This window comes from Neofelis nebulosa, chromosome 17, assembly GCF_028018385.1.
Source record: "Neofelis nebulosa isolate mNeoNeb1 chromosome 17, mNeoNeb1.pri, whole genome shotgun sequence".
Classification (NCBI taxonomy): domain Eukaryota; kingdom Metazoa; phylum Chordata; class Mammalia; order Carnivora; family Felidae; genus Neofelis; species Neofelis nebulosa.
Window position 1 is genome coordinate 46,689,084 of NC_080798.1, and position 14,645 is coordinate 46,703,728.

General features: G+C 46.5%; 1 protein-coding gene and 1 long non-coding RNA gene across 7 annotated transcripts in view; one reads left to right on the forward strand and one right to left on the reverse strand.

Moving 5' to 3' along the window:
• The window catches only part of ZFHX3 (zinc finger homeobox 3), a 250,490-nt gene that overhangs the window by 982 nt on the left and 234,863 nt on the right, over positions 1 to 14,645 (forward strand). The window contains exon 1 of one of the 6 annotated variants that reach the window (XM_058707419.1): positions 9,416 to 9,780. The exons of 4 other annotated variants lie outside the window; for them this stretch is intronic. The gene's annotated coding sequence lies outside the window, so the exon portion shown is untranslated. Of the gene's footprint in view, positions 1 to 9,415; positions 9,781 to 14,645 lie in introns of those variants that run through there. One more of the 6 variants, XM_058707422.1, reaches the window with a different exon arrangement.
• Positions 1,940 to 7,520, reverse strand: LOC131499419 (uncharacterized). The gene is made up of 4 exons (XR_009255866.1): positions 7,205 to 7,520; positions 4,174 to 4,231; positions 2,644 to 2,770; positions 1,940 to 2,114 (listed from the first exon to the last, which is right to left on the reverse strand). It is a non-coding gene; the product is annotated as an uncharacterized LOC131499419 (long non-coding RNA).

Consider the following 14,645-nt stretch of genomic DNA (forward strand, 5'->3'; position numbering starts at 1 on the left):
GGGGCTGCGCCGCCGGCCAGGACTAGATCTAGCCTGGCCGGCCTCTCTTTGACCAGCTGAGTTGAGAGACATTGGAGTGTTCCTTTTTTATTTTTTTTCTCTCTTCTCTTCTCTTCTCTTCTCTTCTCTTCTCTTCTCTTCTCTTCTCTTCTCTTCTCTTCTCTTCTCTTCTCACGAATCTGGGATTGTTTACGTTCCATTCTTTGCTCTCACCCCTAGTCCTGCTTCACTCTTTTCCATTAATGTATTTTCGTGTACGTCTTTTTGCATATCTCTTGGAGAGTAGATGTGAGTGTATTTTATGCAGTGTATTTAAATTGTGTATGGATTCGTGGGTTTCTTGTGGAGCTATTACATTAAAAAATACATTTTACTTTACAAATTAATCTGTTGCTCAAAATCTGAGTTTTGCAGAATGTTGTGCAATTCCTTCGACTGTGGCAAATTCTTTGATTACAAGTGCTTTCAAAAATCACCCACTCTTAACTTTTTCCCCTTGTTGCTTCCAAGTAAGGCAAATATGACAATCTTTATTGGTCTCAATTATTGAAACTTGATCTAAGGACTATATGGAAGAAGGAGGCTGATTGCCTTTTTCTGGCCTCCAGTTCTAGTGACTTTTAAAAGGGGGTTTGTTAAGCACCTTTGAAGAATATGACATACGGTGATCGCTTAGCTATAATGCAAATTGCAGAGCATAAATTTACTTTGGAATTAAAGGAAAAAAGACCCAAGCCCTTTCAGTGGGGACACTTGAGGATTTATTATGTTTTTTAAAAAATTACTTTTCCCCCCCTACTTTGGGAGAATGGCTAGTTACAGACCAACTTATTTGGAGGTCTTCAGAAAGAGGCTTGGGAAACGGAGAGGGGAGAAGATTGATCACAATCTGCATAATCAATAGGGCAGCGTGCTGCAATCGTGTACCTACATTTACTGTAAATTTCTACAATATCTGCAGCGTGGGTGCTCCACTGCCTTGGTTGGCTCCTTAGAGCAGATTTAGAGGCAGTACAAACAGAATTTAGTGTCAGCCTCCGGAACAATATAGGGGAAGTCCAGTCGATAGTGGCTCATTTAAAAACTCCTTCATTTTGCTGTACATTTTTGAGGGGAAAATCTGTTTACATATGTGGGTTTCAGGTACTGAACCCCTAAGGTGTAGGTATCCTGTAGGTTGAGGGGAGTGGAAAGTATTGGTGGGGGAGTAGGGGGTGGGTATTCGATCATTGAATTATCACCTTGGGGGCCCTCTTCTCATCGTATAATGTTGGGTATCTTTAGTGCAAATAATTCAGGAATATGAATACAGTAGAGAGTAATACACCAGAGATTGAAGCAGTGTCAAAAGTAAGAATTGCTGTGTGTGCATTTGAGAGAGAGAGAGAGAGAGAATACAGACTCTTATAGTCAGGCTTGAAAGCTTGGTGGTAGGTAAATCCATATTTGGAGATGATTTTGAAATAGTCTAGCAAATGGTGCACGAACAGGATTTCGTAAAAAGTGTACATGGAGTCAGTTTTGAAAGGATTGTGGTTTGGGGAGATGAGGTGTAGGCAGGAAAACCCACTCTAGGCCTGCAGCCTTCTGTCTGTGTATCCCTCCCTTCCCCCTCCCTGAGTTTTAGTTTTTAATTACTTAATGCTGAAACGCACAGGGCTTATATAAATATTTGCAAATGCTCTTTCCTATTGATTTCTCTGAATAAACTGCCCTGCTCAGGTCCAGAGAGGAGGCAATTCAGATCTGTGGACTTTTTAAACATATAAAGTCTCTGGAGGAGTGTTCGCCTGTGCATGTGCATGCATGTGTTTATGGGTAGAGTTATAGATATGAAGATTTTGGGGGGCTTTAGGGAGAGTTCAGGCTGTGGTTAGTGTTAACTGAGAAAGCTGGGCTGGAGCTGGCCCCATGGCCTGGCATTCCTGACAGATGTGTGTGTGTGTGTGTAAGTACATAGTGCGTGGGTGTCTACACTGGGGAAGTCTGAATGTGGATGCACTTATACTCCCCCATCCCCCCCCCCATTACATGCGGAGAGTTTTCCAGGGCTCGGTGACTGCCTTCTCCTCAGGGTCACATTGAGTTCGAATCTGACCCAAGGTGCAGGAATCCTGCAATGGGGAAATAAAAGAATATACAGAATGGGGTCAGGTCAGCTGCTCAGAGGCCAAAACCCCTACAGCTGCTTTGATTTTATTTTTTTGTGTATATTTTAGGCTCCTCCTGCCAGGTTACAAATTGTGCCTCCCCCTCTCAGGTGTTTGCTCTGTAGCTTAAAGGCACCAGAGCCTATTCCTGGGTTGCTGTCTGCTCCCAGCAAGAACAGAAACCCCACAACACCGAATCCAAAACAAAACAAGAAGGGGGGTGTGGGGGGGGCAAGAAGAAAAACCCTATTGAGTTCAGGCAAATAAGGTTGGGTCTCCAGATCCGATTACAGAGCTGCTTTGAATATGCAAGACAGCACACAAGACCAGTCATTCCAGTTACAACAAACTATTAAAAGAGGGAGAGAGAGAGAGAGAGAGTGAAAAGAAAAGGCATGTTTAGGTCGTAATTTGTTAGTACAAGGAAAAGAATCCCACATAAAGCTCCCCTTTCCCCCCCTCCCTTTGCTGGCTTCACATAGAATTCACTCACCCTTTTCCGATTCGTCTACTATATAGGTTCTTTTATTAAAATCTTTTGGGTTTAGGAAGATCGCTGCAAGCAACACATTTTCTGTATTTTTTTTTCTCTTTATCTTCGAGGAGAGTTGGCAGGGGTTCTGTGGTTTGCAGTTACACAATATGTTATCATGTTTTTAATCACTAAATCATTGCAGTGGTTATAGATTTACAGTCTTGGGGTATTACAGAGAGGAGCAACGGCGGCTATATATATGCTTTTAAATTACACCAATGTAAACTGCGTGCAGTAGCTGCGAATATGGTTGGCCGACTTCAGCACCCCCCCACCCCCCCAAGCATCTTAGTACTTTTCCCTCTGTGATTTTTTTTTTTTTTGTATTGTTTGGCTTTCGTAAAGTAAGCTATCCCCCACTCCTGTATTCCTTGTCTTTCAGCCTCCCCCAATTTTCACTGCAGGCTTCTAACCCCAGATAGGCTAGAATTCAAACTCTTTGAAATATACTTTGGATCACAGATTATAATAATAGCAATAATAATAAAAAGAGTGGATTTCCTAAGAAATCCTCTTGGTTTCCATACCGACCTCCTGTGTAGGGATGGAGAGCTGATCGGGAGACAGGGGTGGGCGAGAGAGGGAAGGGAAGGCAGGCTTGGAGCTGCTTGCCTGCCTGGAACCTCCAGTGTCCTGTCACTGTGAGCCCACTTTCAGCTTCTGTTTTTCATATTATTATGTAACAGAATCCTTGGCAGCATTAAAAATTCAGTATTACAAGCTGATTGTAATGCTGCCTCATTAGACAGCACTGTCTGGCCTTGTATTAAGTGAAACACAGAGCATGGCTTTTAGATTATAAACACCAATAAATATTAAGGATCAGCAGAGGGGGGAACTAGTCAGCTGGGTTTTTGGCCCCTTCTGGTTTTCTATCTCCTCCCATCTTCTTTCCTTCATCCCCCTTCCTCCTCCCTGTCCACCCTCCCCCTTTGGTAACTGTCATCTGTTTTCTTGGGATGCTGATGTGTCGACCCTGGTGACATTTTAGGAGGGCTTTTTATAGAGTTATCTTGTATACACAAAAGGTTTGGAAGTTTGTTTTGTTTTGATCTGCAATAAACAGGCCCTTCACTTTGCTGATGTCATTTCCGTTCATATTTGAGTTGTTTATTGTGTTTCTTCGCAGGGCCCTCTCATCCCTACCCCCACCTCGCTTTTTCAGCCAGAGCCTGCGACTGCCTGGGGAAGGGGGGGACGCGTTCCTAAGCTGCCAGGTCTGGGTTCAAAGGCTGAGGGTTGCGTGTCACTGCCTCGTCCTAGGGTTCGCCCGCTGGGGAAGATGTTTCCAGCTTAGAATCTGGTTAAACACTCCGACATCCACTTGCCCTGGTATTTCCATGGCATGCAGTGATTCATCCCAGCTTCCTTTCTTTGAAGTGCCCCCCCTCCTCACACCCACACACCTTGTCTCTGTCTTTAATACATCCTTATTGTCCACTTCTCCATGCACCCCCCACCCACCCCCCCCCAAAAAAAAACACCAACCTTGTAGTGATGACTTTGATTCAGTCGCAAATCTGAAGCTGGCATTAGCGACTTCATGCTGTGAAAAAAGAAAATGTTTTCAGGCGGTGCCCCACAGCCTCCCGACCATCACCTAGCCCTGATCAGTCTTTTTTTCCCCCTTTTGCGTTTATTTTTCTGCTCCCTGCCTTTTTGTAGACATAAAGGCAGTTCTGGTGTTACTAAAAACGGCCACAATGTCCAGTGTCTCTTATTTCCATGTGATCTACAATTGGAATCCCCCCTCCCCCCCCCAAAAAAAAGTAGGGTGGGGAAAGGAAGGAGGGAAAACTTTGTAGGTCCCTAAGGCTTTCCTCTAATAGGATGATGGGTTTTAGGTTTAAAAAAATATTATTGTTTTGTTCTTTTAGGTTTAGAAATAATAAGGGGAGAGGGAAAAGCAGTCATTAGGAAGTTCACTGAGCTGCTTTCCAACTAAGACGGGTGAAAAATGAACCTGCATTGACACTTGGCTCCATGTGAAAGCCCCAGTAACCTCTCCCCCCTTCCGTGGCCCTGGCCTTTTGTTCCTGGAGAACGGAGCTAAGGTGCTTTTTCTCCCAGACCAAAGGCAGCAGGCAAGGAGTCCCCTTGTGTGCGCATCGCCTTTAGATGGCCTTCTCATGGTTATTGTCAATGCAGACTCCTGCAAACAATTGCTCCAGGGAGACACAAAAGCAAAAACATTTGTCCTATTTTTTTAACCTCTTTGTTTTAGATTTTTTTTTTATCCATTCTTTAAATTTCACAGTTTCTATTTGTCTGCAGAGAGACAATCGAAACAGCATGAAGCACATTTTACCGTAGGCCTCGCTGACGATTGGAACAGCCTCAATAGAAATCCAGATTCTAAAACACTGGCTGACTTGGAGGATATGTGAAATTTCAGCCCGGGCTCTTAAGTCAGATTAGCACAGATTGCAGACAAAAACGCACTAAAATGGCAAGATAAGAAAATGGGATTCTAGAATCATTTGGGGGGGGGGGGCGGGGGAGTGTGAACAGGGTTGTCTTTTGTTTATCCCTTAGTGTCCTGCCCCAAGAAGTGGTTGCTTCATAGGAAGGAATGGCCAACCCAAATGAAATTCTTCACTGAAACAAAAATCTGATCTTGGTTTGTGTGCTCCTGGCATATTGTTTAATTGATTGTTTTAACACATGTGTAGGGAAGCTGTTGGTACATACTATGGAATTGAGGCTGTGCTGAGATTTTGTGGTTTTTATTTTTTCAAACTCCAATTTATAGAAAGAGACCTTATTTCCGCCCCCTCCCCTTTCCTCTCCTGTTTCCCTTTTCCTTTCTTCTCCCTCCAACCTGCTTCCCTCCAAGAATTCAGTGGTTTGTATCAGAGTGCAAAGGGATGAGTCCAACAGTGGGAATGGCCCCTGAAAAAAATAGGAGTCCACCTCGTTTTCCTAGCCCCCAAACAAAGCACTTCTCTACCGTAATGTATGGACCCTGATTGCGATGCTGTCCTTAAGCATCTGTCTGCCTTTTCATTAAAATTCTCAATTTCAAGGTTTAGAAACACAAATGTAAGAATTCCCTTGGGTATAAAAGTCTTGCATGGCAAATTCTCTTTGCCCTTTTAGAAATAATATTTTTGTTAACAAAAAAAAGGGAAGAAAGAGAGCAAGCACTTCACCTAATGCTTTAAAGCTGTTGTAAGGCAAGTCTTTTATTTTTGGCTTTCTTAAAACTTGGGCTTTATAACTTAAAATTAATTTGGAAAAGCTCCTTCCAATCACGGTTTTTAAAACATGGTTACTCGTTTGTGTCTTTCTTATGTGTGTGTTTGACAGATGTAGGGTCTGAGTTGGGGAGGGTGGGTAAGTTAACTAGATAATGTTCCACCCCTGATTTGGGGGTAAAAATTTAATCTCTGGAATTAGCATTGTAGCGATAGTTGGAGGCCTTGAGGTACGTGTCAGAGAAATGTGAATCAAATGATCTGTGTAGGCCTTGGCACGCCAGCCTCCCGTGGTTATGAAGGTGAGTGTGGCTGTTCTGAGGAAAGCCTGCATTCTCTGTCGCACCCAGGAGGGCCTGGTCACCTGGTGGGTACCTGGCCCCTGAATATAACTGCCTAGAAACGATGGGGTGAATTCAGGGCATGGGGTGCAATTTAACTTCAAATATTCTATTGTTTGTGTCAGGGATTTTTGTTTTTGCCCTCTCCTGGCTTTTTCTTTGTTAAAACCTCAAGGTTATTGAAGCAGTAATTTTAAAATCAGTGTGTCTCTATATTTTAATAAAAATACAGCGATCTGGAAAAATACACAAATCTCCCCTAAATCCAGTGTGCTGTGAAAATAGAGGCTAGGTTTAGCTGGAAGTCAAAATGCTGACATTCACTGTATCTTAGCTCAGAGATCATATTTACTTTCGCTGAAGTGTATGTAGAGACAGGGAGAGAGGGAGAGAGGGAGAGAGAGAGAAAGAGACAAGCCAGTTTGGCTCAGTTGGGATCACTGTAATTTACCAGCCAGCTAAGTGTTAGGGGGCTGGCCTCTGGCTTGGAGAGTGGGTAAGGGGAGGAGTGGGGAAGAGGTTAGCATTCCCTGATTTATTTTTAAATATTTATCCTTTTGGCTGTTGCCAATTACGGTTTGCAGATGAGATGAGACTAGTTACAGAGAACTGCCTTTTCTGAGAGCGGGTTTATTTGTCAGCAGTGTCCAAGAGCCATGAGAGTGCCAGATTGTCTCTGCTGGGTAGGTTAACTACAGATACCTGCCCTCAGAAGAGCCAGGGCCTTTCGGAGCCAGAGGACTGAGTTTGCAACCTGTCTTTCAGGGAAACAGTTGATTGCATAGACAAGTGCAAAAGTTTCAGACTCCCTCTGAAGAGGTATTGTTTTGTTAATGATGAAAATCAGTTCTGGTGGAGGTAATGCCCCCAGCTTTTTTGGTAACCCTTTATCTTGATGCTCCAGAGGCCCTAGATTCCCTGCCTGTGGACTAACCTGTTACAATTTTGCCTGTAACAAAGGCAAGCTTGACCAGCTCTTACCATGTTTGTAGCTGGTGTTGGATTAAGATAAAGGAAAGGGACCCAGGGTTACTCCCAGTTCCACTTGTCAGGCCTCTGAGGTGCAGGAGGGCACATTGCCCCGTGTGCCCCTTGGGATGCTGGTAGTATCCTTCAGATCCCCCCAGGGCCTTCTGCCCAGCACCTCCACATCCTTCCAGATTACTTTATAGCTGGTTCTTTGGCATTCTCGCTTTTCTTTTATTGAAGATATTTATCTGTCGGCCCACCAGGTTCATGATGTCACCAGATTATGAGGTCGTCCCCTGTTAATAAAAGTTAAGATAAAGGAGCAAAATTAGATTTTCGGGGAGTGTAAACATTTTCTTACTGTCTTCAGCTCACGGGCTCCGGGTTGCTCCCAGGTAGGACATAGGGGCCTGGAGTGCTTGTGTTCCTGGAGACATTTCCAGAGACATCTCTCTGTTGTGAGTGCCACATTACTTGCGTTATTGCTAGCATCATCATCTTCATGTATTATTCATAGTCACTTTTTCAATTAAATTATTAATTGGTTTTCTTTAAGGTGTTCTCAACTCATGTGGCTAATATAAATAATAGTGTGTTTTGAAAACACCACCTGTTCTTGGGGCTTAAGTCAGGTGGTCTGGCAACAGCTCGGCCATGATCATATCCCGGTTTGCAAAATCATCCTCCACTTTCCTTTTTTGCTCTCCAGCACCCTCCCCCCCCCACCCCCATACTCTCTCATGTGTGACAGAATTTGGCCTGTGCTCTCCTTTGTGCCTAATCGGACATGATTCCCTAGAGGCAGTCTTTTCTCCCAGGGCCCTGGCAGACAAAAAAAAAAATTTTTTTTTGGAGTCTTTTTTTCTGGACTAAAATGTAAAATGTAGAGGGGGGTTGTCTGTCCCCAACAGGTTGGCTATTTACGTTAATTTGAACTCAAATTACATTGTGTAAAATGCCTTGTGCGTGGAGACCTGATAGTTTCAATCAGCCGAGCATCCTTTTCCTCCTGCATCAGTGTGCTTAATGCTAATACAATTCCATACATACAGCTCTTTGCCTCCTGAGCTTATTATATTTCTCACACTTGCATGGTTCATTATTGTGCAGTTGGGGAAAGGACTCTTAAGGTTGTGGGGCCAGCCTGGGTGGGTGGCTTTCAGAAAGGGAAAAATAGGTGCCCTTCTGTGCTGGGGGAATCAGGAATTAAATCAGACTGAGCGCGGGATTCTGACAGGGAGGACGATGACTTCCGGTGAGATTTCTCTGGTGCTGCCTTTGCATATGAGAATGGCAAAGGCGAACCTGGGGAGAAAAGTGTCCAGTGGTTGCTCTGACCAACTGGGGTGTCCCCATTAAATTTGACCTGGCAGTTGAATCTCCCTGTGAAGGGCATGATGTATGCCTTATCTGAAATTGTGTGTGTGTGTGTGTGTGTGTGTGTGTGTGTGTGTTTTAAGGCAAGTCTTGTAAAAAGACTGTAAGCTTAATTGCAAGCTGTGACTTCTTTTCCTGACCCCCCCCTCCCTTTCTTTCTCTCCCATGAAAAACTCTATCCTTCAACTCTCAATGGAGATCAGGGGATGTTTTTCTAAGTTTCTGCAGCTGAAAAACAGAAGTGCCCTGTAAAGCAGTTAATAGGATGGGTGTGTGTTTCAAATAAATTCCTGTCCACATTGGCTAATGTCCCCATGCTAGAGTGGCCTGGCTGTGACGTGGATGGGGCCCAGAGACCCATGGCTCCGGTTCTGAGGCCTCAGGCTCTCTTTTGTGGCCGAGGGCGCGCCCCTTTCTTCTCGCCCGATTCTAGGCCAGCCCCTGACTTTTGATGAGAGAGAGGGGTCAGCGCCTGGGAAGGACCGGGCTTTGTTCCCGCCGGGCCCATTCCCAAGGCGGCGCAGGCCCAGCCGCCCAGGGCTCCCGTCCCAGGCGCGCGGCCCGGCCTGCCCAGAAGCCAGTACCCGGAGCGCGACCGAGCGCTCGGGCCTCGCGCGCCCGGGCGTCCCCGTGTCCCTGCGGGCGCGGCCGCCGCCGAGTACCCGGCCTGCGCCCGGCACGACTGTAGATGTCAGGCTTTGCCCGGGGAGCCGAGCGGCGGCGGGGCTGTGAGTTTCAAATTAACCTTCCGCTTTGTTGCTGTGTAATGTGGATCCCCGAAGGCCCCCCGCCCCGCCCGCCCCCCTTCCCCGGGCGGTGAGCCTGCAAACTGCGAGTTGAGCTTCATTTACATAAAGCGATTCCGGGCGGGCGGTGAGCCGGCGGCGGGCAGGCCGGGGACCCGGACGCGAGCGCCGCGCCCCGTGGGTGAATCCCCGCCGCGCGACCGGGGGACCCTCCCTCCCGGGGAGGGGCGACCGCCAGCCCCCCGCCGCCACCATGCGCCCCCCTGCCCTGCCTGCGGCCCCCGTGCACCTAGACAGAGCCACCTCGGAGTCCCGGGGGCGGCGGGAGGTGGGGAGAATGCCGCCTGGGGTGGGTAAGTTCGGGGCTCCGGTGCCGCTGGAATTTCCCATTGTCGAGCGCGCCGCGGCCCCCGGACCTGCGAGTGCCTCCTCCCTCCGGAGGTGTGCGGAGCCTTTGTGTGCCAGGTGAGTGGAGCCTCCCTCCCCAGCCCGCCAGCCGCCCGGTTCGCACCGCCGGCCTAGAGCGGCGGGCAGGTGCTGCAAGTCTTGGCTGAACTTCCCATTCTCTTGGGGCATGTGGGGGAAGGGCAGGCTGGATGCACTTGAACTCGTAGATTCCAATTAGAACCTACCTGGCGTGAGAGTGTCTAAATTCTGCTGGGTACAGAGTGAAGCCCTTCCTCCTTCCATCTTTCCTCCTCTCTCTCCCTCCCTTCTTCCCTCTTTATTTTGCTTTTGGATTAGTTCCTGCCTTCTGAATACTTGCGGTACTAGTGTCATTTAAAAGTTTGGGTTCCTCCGCGTTAAAATGCGCCCTTTTCAGGCACAAGGGAAGTCACTGGTCAGTTTGAAACAACGTGAAGAATGTGCTTATTGTGGAGTAATTAAAGGGAGAATCAGAGGTTTGGAGCTGGAAGGTACCTTTGGGGATCCACTTGCCCACCCTCTAATTTTAGTTTGTTCGCACTCTGGAAAAACATTTCCGTGGGGGAGAGGGGTGGAGGAGAGGGAGAGCTGTGATGTTTGTCCTGTTAAAGGAGAAAGATTGCCCAAGTTAGGTCAATAGCAGGGGAAAAAAAAGTAATCATTGTAGACTAATAGAGGGAAAAGAACTTTCTGGAAAATAGTCTTTTCAGCTTTGGACATACCTGTGTTATAAGAATGGTAAAACACCTGGAGGGCAAAGACCATCACTCGTGGCTGGTGTATTATAGGAGTGCATTGCCTGGCTTAGTAGTGCACAGTATGTAAACTGGTTTAAATGAAACACATGAGCAGGTGAATCCAGGAGGGTCCTTACTGCTCCCACCCCCTGTTTGTGTCATTTAACAGGCCTGGAAGACTCTGAAAGCTACTGACAGATAAGCTCAGAGAGATTAGACAGCCCCACTTGGGCACTAGGAGAAGGCCTCCCCACCCCTCGTGGGGGGGTGGGGGCTGGGGCCTGCTTCGTGGAATCTATCAAGGCAAAGCAAGAAAAACAAACTTAAGCCTTGAAGGTAGATAGTGGGAAAGTTACACGTCATCTTATTTCATCCCATGCTTTGAGATCCTTGGAGACAAGTCACTAAATAAATAGAGTATAATTTAAAGCTTGCTCCTGCTAGCTGGGGAACTTTGTTTCTTTGCCATCAAGCAGCAGGTGCGAGTTTGCAGAGTTAGCCCCTTGAGTCCCCTCATTCCTAAATTCAGGAGGTGTCAAACCTTCATGTTCTTTTAATGGCTGTGGTTTCTGGATAGGTTTCAAGGGGAAACCCTAAAAATCATGAGTTCCAGGAGGCTGGGCTGGAGAAGGAAGCCCAAGTGCTGGGGCAGAGACTGCATTTGAGAGGAAAACAGACACCTTCCAAGGTATCCTGATTGAGAGAGGCCAAGGCTAGAACGTGGCCTGTTCCTAGTTTTCAGAACAGCTGCTGGCGGCCTGATATTCTGAATCCTTCTTTTTACCTAACCCAAACATGAAAAGCAGTTAGGGGACAGAGGTAGGATATGTGGGAAGTCAGGAGCCCACTGTTCTAAATAATTCAAGGGTTTCAGGAAATGAGTCATTGGAGAGAGAGAGGTACATACCTGGATGTTTGTGCACCTGTATTTTTGTGCATTCTATTTTGCAGAGACCTCGAAAGCCCCATTTCAGAGGGTATATGGCTTTGAAGGCCAAGAGAAACTTTTCCTGTCTCCCGTCCTTAAATTACAGGACTAAGGAGATTGTCTGCACTTCGTTTCTAGCATGTGTTCAGAGAGCGTGTGAGTGCCTCTCAGAATGGGCTGGGGTCACACTTTGCTCTTTTATTTAATTGCCCGAGTGTTATTTAACAACACGGGGCAGAGGCAGAAGCAAGCACTTTTACACTTTAAAATCAGCCCTTTTGGAATCACAAGGAATTAAATGACTTGGAGACCTTCTGTCTTTATGACATGGGTCACCTCCCTCTCCCAGCTCTCTTTTGAAATGGCTGCACTTTCTGTGGGATAGAGCTGCTGTTTTCCAGTTCTCCTGAAAACAGTTTTGATGGACAGGGAACTATTGAGAAACTCGTGGTAACTCTTCCAAAAAAAAAAAAAAAATCTGAGCTGCTTCCCCAACCACCTGAAACTTTAATTTTGGTTTCTTCCCTTCCGTCTTTTATTTGCACAAATGAATACTCAGGGAGGGTGGAAAGGACCCAAATAAAACAGCACTCTCAGCAGGCCTCTGTTTGGCTCGTCCCAACAGGACAGTGAAGTGCCTTCCTTCTTGCTGCTTTGGGATTGGATTTAACTGCCGTGTAACCTCTGTGCCAATGGACTGCCCAGTGGCAAGGAGCTAAAATAAGCGAGATTTCAGTTTTCATCATTATGACTTTAAATGATGATTACTAGACACTCCCAGGACAGGCCTGGCTCACCTTGGATGACCCACAGGTTGTTAGTTCATTAGAATAAATCTGTGATTGCAGAATACTAGCAAAGTATTACCTGGGGCTGGTGATGATTTAGGTTGGTTCTTTCAGTTCTGGTCACGAGCGGTATCCATGGAGCGTGTCCTTATTGTTGCTGTGTGCTGTTGGACAGCAGTGGAGCCTTCTTTTTTTTTTTTTTTTTTTTTGTGCTTCTCAAATGTTAATGTGAGATCTTGGAAATACTAGAAGGACCAAAACAGACCCTTACCTAAGAAATTGCTTGTATTGTAGATTTACAACAGCCTCATTAACACGAACACATAAATATTTAGGTGACGAAGCAGCATTTTGTAAAAGTGTAGGTAACTGCTCTATCCCTAGAAGGGAAAGTGACTTGTTACACCCACTTTTTAGAGTATCCAGTTTGCTTCTTAACCTGAAAGGCTTAGCTTTATCTTACAGAGGAGACAACAGTGACAGTGATTCTGGCCTAAAGAAACTTGGAAGCTTCGTCTCACACTTGCCAGTATTACAGGGATAATGCACCTGACTCTGTACCCTCCACAAGAACAGTATGTGCTGTGATTCATACTCTCATTTGTTACTAGAGTGGTTGCTCGCTCTTAGCCCCTGTTCCTGTAATGCTTGGGCCTGTTGGCCTACTCTGGTTCCCAAGGCTGGTCTAATTAACCAGGATGGGGGCGGTACCATTGAAAACACAACAGGAAGGCAGATTCCATTACAGTGAACTTCATAGGGGTATCCACATGCTCTGGTATGAGAATTTGGTTGTGATAGTGATTGCTAGAAATCACAGCCCAGCTCAGAACGAACATCCTGGGCCTGGGGATGCAGCTTCTAAAAGCTACAGTCAAGGAAATCGGGACCCAGTTTTAATCGAATCCAGACAAGGGAATGCCTTTGCAGGAGCTAGTCTCAATCAGATTTTAAAGGGTGCCTTTTCTGTCCAAAGCACAGCGTCCTGAGTCCATAGGCCGCTCAAATTGAGAAATATACAGAAGCTAAGATTGAGTCAGATTGCCCCGAGAGAGGAAGTGTGGCAAAAATCTTGGCTCATTGGCAAGCCTCTGACAAAGTTCAGATTAAGGAGAAAAACTACAAAATCAACAACTGTCAGCTTTCTTTTCTATGTGATTTAAAGTTGGCTGCCGGATTGTCGGATTGTCGCTTTGCACATATTCGAAGAGAGCCATCGGATGTTAGAGGGTCCCCTCCCCCAACGTGGTAAATGACTCCTGTATGGACAGGAGCTGGGGAATTGACAGCAGCTTTGTGTTTCACAAGCAGTGAGACAACTCCAGTGTTTTGTGTGTGTGTGTGTGTGTGTGTGTGTGTGTGTGTGTTTTTCCCTGGTTTTCATTCTTTGGGGCAGGGGATAGGATGGTGAGGACGAGGCAGTGAGTGGTCTAGCAGTGATGGGTGTGTTTCTAGAGAGTTCTTTGCCCAAGGAAGGTGCCTTTGATTCTTATTTGTAACTTTTAAAGGTGATTTTTTTTTTCCGTTGATGTTTCTTCCCCTCTTTGACTGTTAATTGCTTGGAGTTTCTTGCTTTTGCAAGGATATGGATGTGAATAAAAATGGGAAAAGAGACAGAGTTTGCTAGGTGACAAATTTGGCTTCATTTCAGAGTAAGACTTCTGTTTTGTTGGTTTTAACCTCAGACAGGGCCTCATAGCAAAATGCCTGGGCTTAATCTGTCTTTTGGGTGAGCCCTTCTCCCTTCCCACGGGAGGGCCATCACGCAGTCATGTCAACACGGGGATTAATGCATAGGAGTTTTGGTGTGCCCTTCCAGAGAGGTCTTAGCCGGCCTCCTGTGTCCTGGGGGTGGGGGATGGGGGGCTTTAGGTGGTTCAGTTGCTCATGCTTTGAATTTTGTGCCACCTCCAAGGTGTTTCCATCCTCTTCTCTCCCTGAAGTGGGACTGAGGCTTCTGTAGAAGGGAGGAGTCGGGTGGGCTCCCCTCACACCCCCTGCTCTCTTTGGGTGTTGCTGGTTTGGGACTGAGGGCATCAAAACCCCTTTGCAGACCACTCTTTGTGAAGATGGGGAGGGGCCGGCATCCCTCTCCCCATCTCTTCTGCTAATCACATAATGGCCTTAAAGGCTTTCTGAAATGATTATCTTGTCTTTAATTTTAAGTGGCTCTTTTGGGGCAACATTTGGGAGTTCATGGAGTATCTTCAGTCATCTGTAGGGAGACTCTGAACTGGGAAAACTGGCTCTGTTGGGCTCTGTGAAAAGACAGTGGAATTTTCATCTGCTGCCGATTTCACGCACTGTCCTGAAAGTGATTTTGGCCACAAACCTTTGATCTGGGAGTGAGACAGCCCCCACCTCCTGCTTCTGGAGGCAGGAGTTGGTGACTGCTCAGGCCTCCCTGCTCTGTGTATGTGAGAAAGTGTGTGTGTGTGTGCGCGCGTGCGT